Here is an 8,412-nt window from a genome sequence, read left to right as displayed (position 1 = left end):
AGAACTTGCACTAGTGAAAGTATGAACCCTAGGCCTTGTTTCCTATCATTGCAATACTGTTTACGCTCAATTTTACCATTAGTTACCTTGCTGTTTTTATTATTTCATATTACAAATACCTTTATCTACTATCTATTTTGCACTTGTATCACCATCTCTTCGCCGAACTAGTGCACCTATACAATTTACCATTGTATTGGGTGTGTTGGGGACACAAGAGACTCTTTGTTATTTGGTTGCAAGGTTGCTTGAGAGAGACCATCTTCATCCTACGCCTCCTACGGATTGATAAACCTTAGGTCATACACTTGAGAGAGACCATTATATTGTCATGCAACTTTCCAGCGTTCCATTTATTATGACATGTTTCATCATTCTCATATTGCTCTTTGCATGATCATGTAGTTGACATCGTATTTGTGGCAAAGCAACCTTCATAATCTTCATACATGTTCCTCTTGGTTCATTGCATATCCCGGTACACCGCCGGAGGCATTCACATAGAGTCATATCTTGTTCTAGCTTTCAGTTGTAGTTTTTGAGTTGTAAATCCATAAAAGTGTGATGATCTTCATTATTAGAGCATTGTCCTAGTGAGGAAAGGATGATGATGGCTATGATTCCCCCACAAGTCGGGATGAGACTTCGGACTTTACAAAAAGAAATAAAAAAATGAGAAAAGAAAAAAATTGAGAAAGGCCAAAAAGAAAAAAAAAGGCCAAAGAAAAGAAAAAAAAGAAAAAGAAAAAGAAAAGAAGAAGAAGAAAAAAATAAAAAGAGAGAAAAAGAGAGAAGGGACAATTGCTATTATCTCTTTTTCCACACTTGTGCTTCAAAATAGCACCTTGATCATCATGATAGAGAGTCTCATATGTTGTCACTTTCATATACTAGTGGGAATTTTTCATTATAGAACTTGGCTTGTATATTCCAATGATGGGCTTCCTCAAAGTGCCCTAGGTCTTCGTGAGCAAGCAAGTTGGATGCACACCCACTTAGTTTCTTTTGTTGAGCTTTCATATATTTATAGCTCTAGTGCATCCGTTGCATGGCAATCCCTACTCACTCACATTGATATCTATTAATGGGCATCTCCTTATAGCCCATTAATACGCCTAGTTGATGTGAGACTATCTTCTCCCTTTTTGTCCTCACAACCACCATATACCACCATAGTGCTATGTCTATGGCTTGCGCTCATGTATTGCGTAAGAGTTGAAAAAGCAGAAGCATGTTAGAAAGTATGAATCAATTGCTCAGCTCGTCATCGGGGTTGTACATGAGGGGAGTATTTTGTGTAATGAAAACAAAGCATGGCCTAACTATATGATTTTGTAGGGATAAGCTTTCTTTGTTTATGTTATTTTGATAGGACATGATTATTTGTTAGTATGCTTTGAAGCTTTATTATTTTTATGTTTTATAAGCTTTTATTTTGAATCATTTGGATCTGAACATTCATGCCACATGAAAGAAAATTACATTATGAATTATGCTAGGTAGCATTCCACATCAAAAATTTCTTTTTTATCATTTACCTACTCGAGGACGAGCAGGAATTAAGCTTGGGGATGCTTGATACATCTCCAACGTATCTATAATTTTTGATTGTTCCATGCTATTATATTACCCCTTTTCGATGTTTATGGGCTTTATTTTACACATTTATATCATTTTTGGGACTAACCTACTAATCGGAGGCCGAGCCCGTATTGCTGTTTCTTGCCTATTTCAGTATTTCAAAGAAAAGGAATATCAAACAGAGTCCAAATGGAATGAAACCTTTGGGGGCGTGATTTTTGGAACGAACATGATCTGGAGAGCTTGGAGTGCAAGTCAAGAAGCTCTCGAGGGCCCCACAAGATAGGGTGACGCCCCCACCCCCCTGTAGGGTGCGCCCCCGTGTCTCGTGGGCCCCTCGGGCGTCGACCGATGTACTTATTCCTCCTATATATACCTACGGACCCCGAAAACATCCAGGAGCACCACGAAACACAATTTCCACCGCCGTAACCTTCTGTATCCGCGAGATCCCATCTTGGAGCCTTTGTCGGCACTCTGCCGGAGGGGGAATCGACCACAAAGGGCTTCTACATCAACATCCTTGCCCCTCCTATGAGTTGTGAGTAGTTTACCACAGACCTACGGGTCCATAGTTATTAGCTAGGTGGCTTCTTCTCTCTTTTTGGATCTCAATACAATGTTCTCCCCTCTCTTGTGGAGATCTATTCGATGTAATTTCTTTTTGCGATGTGTTTGTCGAGATCCGATGAATTGTGGTTTCATGATCAGATTTATCTATGAATAATATTTGATTCTTCTCCGAATTCTTTTATGTATGATTGAGTTATCTTTGCAAGTCTCTTTGAATTATCAGTTTGGTTTGGCCTACTAGATTGGTCTTTCTTGCCATGGGAGAAGTGCTTAGCTTTGGGTTCAATCTTGCGGTGTTCTTACAAGTGACAGAAAGGGTTGCAAGACACGTATTGTATTGTTGCCATCGAGGATAACAATATGGGGTTTACATCATATTGCATGAGTTTATCCCTCTACATCATGTCATCTTGCTTAATGCGTTACTCTGTTCTTATGAACTTAATACTCTAGATGCAGGCAGGAGTCGGTCGATGTGTGGCGTAATAGTAGTAGATGCAGGCAGGAGTCGGTCTACTTGTTATGGATGTGATGCCTATATACATGATCATGCCTAGATAATCTCATAACTATGCGATTTTCTATCAATTGCTCGACAGTAATTTGTTCACCCACCGTAATACTTATGCTATCTCGAGAGAAGCCTCTAGTGAAACCTATGGCCCCCGGGTCTATCTCTTATCATATTTGCTTCCAATCTACTTTTATTTGCATCTTTACTTTTTGCATCTATATTATAAAATACCAAAGATATATTTATCTTATCATACTATCTCTATCAGATCTCACTTTCGCAAGTGGCCGTGGGGATTGACAACCCCTTTATTGTGTTGGTTGCGAGTTCTCAGTTTGTTTGTGTAGGTGCGTGGGACTTTTGAGGAGCCTCCTACTGGATTGATACCTTGGTTCTCAAAACTGAGGGAAATACTTACGCTACACTTGCTGCATCACCCTCTCCTCTTTGGGGAAAACCAACGCTAGCTCAAGACGTAGGAGTCGCCTCCGCGGATCTCTCCACCCACTGCCCAGGATAACACCGAAGTGTTATCTCGGGAGACCGGGGAGGTGGCAGCAGAGGGTGACAACTATGTTGCCGAATAGAGGGGGAAATCAACCCCCATGGAGACCGATGATGGGGGCAACGTTCAATTCGGCCCTCAATCGAATATTATTCCGGAGACCCATACGGCTCCGAAATCGGACTAGCAACCTTCTTCAAGGGAAGGGGGTGTGCCATCTCTGCCGGCACCCTCTGTCAATCCAGAGGTGTCGGACACTCTGATGGAAGCGCTTCAAGGTGCTTCCATTGTGGAGGAGCACCATACCCTTATGGGTACGGTGGTTGAAAAGGTTCGGTCCGCTAAAAGCGGATTGAACCAAGCCTATAACAGCCTTCTATCAGGCTTTGAGGTATGTGAAGTAATATATTTTTAGTTATGTCCAGAAGGAACAACTGTATATAGATAGTAGCCCCTGAGACTTTGTTCGGCATTTCCCAAAGAAGGGCCGAACAGAGGATCAAATAGTATGTCACGGGAGCTAATACATATGTTTACTTGGATGAGCAGGCTGCGAAGCTGACACCTGCCTCGCATGCGGCCGATGTCTCCGAGCTAAAGCAGAGGCTGGAGGAAAAACAAGGTATCTAATACCGGAGCATATCCGAACTGATATAAGTTCCAATTTGTTATCTGACTGAGCTTTATGTTTATGCTCATAGTTGACACGTCTGAGGTCGAAGCCCTCAAGAGTGCACTGGCCGAAGCCAGGAAGGAGGCCGACGAAGAATGAGCTGCCCGCCAAAAGCACGAGGCGAGGTTGGATGAGGTCCAACAAGAGCTCACAGATGCTATAAAGAAGTGTCAGACTTTGGAGCACAAGGTGTCGGATCAAGCATCTGAACTTGTTCCAGCGCTCCAAAGTGCGAAGGAGGCTCGGGTTGAAGCCCAAGGTGCCTGTCAGGAGATCCGCGAAGCCAAGAAGATCACGGTTGGTAAGAATTTTAATATGCAGAGCAAATATGTAAGGAGGAAGTATAACTTTCTGACACGCATTTGGAGTTATCCAGGAGCATTTGTGGATCTGCCCCGAAGTGTTGCAGATGTTGTGGAGTTCATCCAAGCCGAGGATTGGGGCTCAACAGAGAAACTGTTTTGGTTGCAATACCTTGAGCCAGAGCAGCCCTTGCCCCTTAGCGATCAGCTGAAACTGCTGACCGGGATACATAGGATGGCCGAGCTGGCCATGAAGGATGTCATAGTCCGTCTCTGGCCAGCCGAACCAATACCTAATAGCTACTTTGGGCTTGTGAAGCGGCTGGTCAATGCCTTCCCCCGGTTAGATGCTATAAAGCGGTCGGTCTGCATCGAAGTTGCCCGGATGGCCTTCGCCCGTGTCAAGGTATAGTGGGTGAAGATGAACACCACCAGTATTGCAATGAGGGACTACCTGCAGGCAAGGAGCATCGTACGCCAGAGAAGTATTTCAACGATGTCCTTGAAGGATCCCGCATTATAGAGGGCCTATGTTCGAAGGATGTCATGTTTGAATGAATGTATCTGTGATGCCCGAACTTTGTGATGAAAACCAATCGTTCGTATAATTTTAGTCTTGTTTCCTGTGAAATTATTTAACCTCTGTTGCAGCCGTTTATGAAAGCTGAGAGTTGGCCAGTCATCGGCTTCAGCCCCTTGCGTAGATACTACGGGGGTGTTTGAAACGGCACGAAAGCACACTTAACCCAATGACTTGGTCCTTGAAGGAGGTGCTAGTGCGGCGAACCATGCAATCAAACTATACAGCTTTATCACTCTCACTTAGCCATAGGAGTTTGACAATAAGATCGTAGGTGCAACCCCTGGTATTGTTTGGCTATCAGAACTCGGATGATGTAGACACCTAGCCAGGTAAAAACCGGCCCTTCGTGTGACACGGAAAAAATCACAAGAGATTTATATTGAGTCACCGAATAGCTGACCAGCTCTCGCCGCATCATGACAGTCAGTTTTTGGCTTTCTCTACTGAGGTATTATCCGGCCAACCATAAATACAATCGCAGTAGTTCTCCCTTTACTTCCTTAGCCGAATAGTTGGAACATAAGGTAGTAACCACAGGAGCCGGGCAACCCAACTATTGACCCAAGACATGATTCGGAGTTAATGCATATAATACTAGATTCGGGACGCTGAATTGCACTTGTGAAAGTGTTCGTACTTATGGTAATTTTAACAACTGTATGCGGCTGAATAAAGCCCCTGGCGATTTAGGTCAAGCCAAGGTGTACATGATAATCAGATGATAAAGAAGAAAAAATGCCGAATAGGGAATAAGCTAGTGCTGTGTAATGTGGGCGAAAAACTGTTTCCATTATGGTCTGATTTATACATCAAAATGTATTTGTACAAATAATGCTATAAGCATCGAGGCTATTTGACATGCCAAGCCACGGGAAAAGTTGTGTCCAGGTATTTGAATAACAAGGGGGGAGGTGATCTTGAATGATCCTTTAAGTACTCCGCCGTTCATTGATACATCTCCATCGTATCTATAATTTTTGATTGTTCCATGCCAATATTCTTCAACTTTCATATACTTTTGGCAACTTTTTATACTACTTTTGGGACTAACATATTGATCTAGTGCCCAGTGCCAGTTCGTGTCTGTTGCATGTTTTATGTTTCGCAGAAACCCCATATCAAACGAAGTCCAAACGGGATAAAAATGGACGGAGAATTATTTTGGAATATTTGTGATTTTTGGGAGGAAGAATCAACGCGAGACGATGCCCGACGTGGCCATGAGACAAGGACCCACGACCACTCCAGGTGGGCGCGCCCCCCACCCTCCTGGGCCCCTCGTAAGGCAGTTGATGCCCTTCTTTGGCCGCAAGAAAGCTAATTTTTGGAAAACGATCTGGGCAAAGGTTTCAATCCAATCTGAGTTATGGATCTCCAGATATAAAGGAAACGGTGCCAGGGCAGAATCGAAGAACGCAGAAACAGAGAGATAGATCCAATCTCGGAGGGGCTCTCGCCCCTCCCACGCCATGGGAGCCAAGGACCAAAGGGGAAACCCTTCTCCCATCTAGGGATAAGGTCAAGGAAGAAGAAGAAGAAGGGGGGCTCTCTCCCCCTTGCTTCCGGTGGCGCCGGAGCGCTGCCGGGGGCCATTATCATCACCGCGATCTACACCAACACCTCCATCATCTTCATCAACATCTCCATCACCTTCCCCCATCTATATTCAGCGGTCCACTCTCCCTCAACCCGTTGTACCCTCTACTTGAACATGGTGCTTTATGCTTCATATTATTATCCAATGATGTGTTGCCATCCTATGATGTCTCAATAGATTTTCGTTGTCCTACCGGTGATTGATGAATTGCTATGATTGGTTGAATTTGCTTGTGGTTATGTTGCTGTCCTATTGTGCCCTCCGTGTCGCGCAAGCATCAGGGATTATCGTTGTAGGGTGTTGCAATATGTTCATGATTCGCTTATAGTGTTGCTTGAGTGACAGAACCATAAAGCCGAGTAAGGGGATTGTTGTGTATGGGATAAAAGGGGACTTGATGCTTTAATGCTATGGTTGGGTTTTACCTTAATGAATCTTTAGTAGTTGCGGACGCTTGCTAGAGTTCCAATCATAAGTGCATATGATCCAAGAAGAGAAAGTATGTTAGCTTATGCCTCTCCCACATAAAACTTGCTATCGGTCTAGTAACGTAGTCAATTGCTTAGGGGCAATTTCACCACTCGTGCCACCACTTTTCCACACTCACTATATTTACTTTATTGCATCTTTATCTAAACAGCCCCTACTTTTTATTTACGCGTTCTTTATTATCTTGCAAACCTATCCAACAACACCTACAAAGTACTTCTAGTTTCATACTTGTTCTAGGTAAAGCGAACGTCAAGCGTGCGTAGAGTCGTATCAGTGGCCGATAGGACTTGAGAGAGTATTTGTTCTACCTTTAGCTCCTCGTTGGGTTCGACACTCTTACTTATCTAAAGAGGCTACAACTATCTCGTATACTTGCGGGTTATCAAGACCTTTTTCTGGTGCCGTTGCCGGGGAGTCATAGCGTGGGGTGAATATTCTCGTGTGTGCTTGTTTGCTTTATCACTAAGTAATTTTTATTTGCTGTTCTAAGTTTTTCTCTATCTTTAGTTATGGATATGGAACACGAAATACCAAAAAAAATAGGTGTAGATGCTACTCATGGAGATGGGGAACCTCCTAAAACCCTCGATGCTCGTTATGTTCAAGATATTATGTACTACTTTGATAATCCTAAGAAAACCCCATTCAATTATGTTATGGGAGACACGTTGGATCAACGTGAATACTTTAGGGATTATCGCTTGACACAAAAAGGGAAACTATTATGGGATCAAATTTCTATGTTGCGTTGGTATGCCCGGGATCTATGCTTGAGATACGATATTACTTGTTGCTCTAGGATGAAGGCTCCACACCTTCCCTTTTCATGCAAATTTAATGATAATGAAACCTTAGCTTCTTATGCTAATGGTATATATGATTACTATGATGTGGAACAAATAGAAGAATTTGTTGCTTTTAAGGCTACTTATGAAATTGAATCTTTGTTTGAAAAGTATGAAGCTTTAGATGATGATGTTTGTAGGCCTGAAATCTTGCTATACTTAGATATTGCTATGAAAATTATGAATACAATTACTATATTAATGCATTTATTGAGAAAGTCTCCGCTGTCCAAGAAGAGACTAATATTTTGCAGGAAGCCATGGAAGAAGAAATTGATGAAACTGTGACCTCATTGGATGAAAAAGATGATGAGGAGAGCGAAGAACAAAAGGAGGAAGAGCAGATTGATCACCCGTGCGCACCTTCTAATGAGAGTAACTCTTCAACTCATACATTGTTTAATTCCCCTTCGTGCTTACCGAAGGATGATTGCTATGATGATTGCTATGATCCCATTGATTCTCTTGAAATATCCCTTTTTGATGATGATTGCTATGCTTGTGGCCAAGATGCCAATATGAATTATGCTTATGGAGATGAACTTGCTATAGTTCCTTATGTTAAACATGAAATTGTTGCTATTGCACCCACGCATGATAGTCCTATTATCTTTTTGAATTCTCCCAACTACACTATATCGGAGAAGTTTGTGCTTATTAAGGATTATATTGATGGGTTGCCTTTTACCATTGCACATGATGATTTTGATAGATATAATATGCATGTGCTTGCTGCTCCTACTTGCA

This window comes from Triticum aestivum, chromosome 5B (assembly GCF_018294505.1).
Source record: "Triticum aestivum cultivar Chinese Spring chromosome 5B, IWGSC CS RefSeq v2.1, whole genome shotgun sequence".
Classification (NCBI taxonomy): Eukaryota; Viridiplantae; Streptophyta; class Magnoliopsida; order Poales; family Poaceae; genus Triticum; species Triticum aestivum.
Note: the sequence above shows the minus strand (reverse complement) of the source record.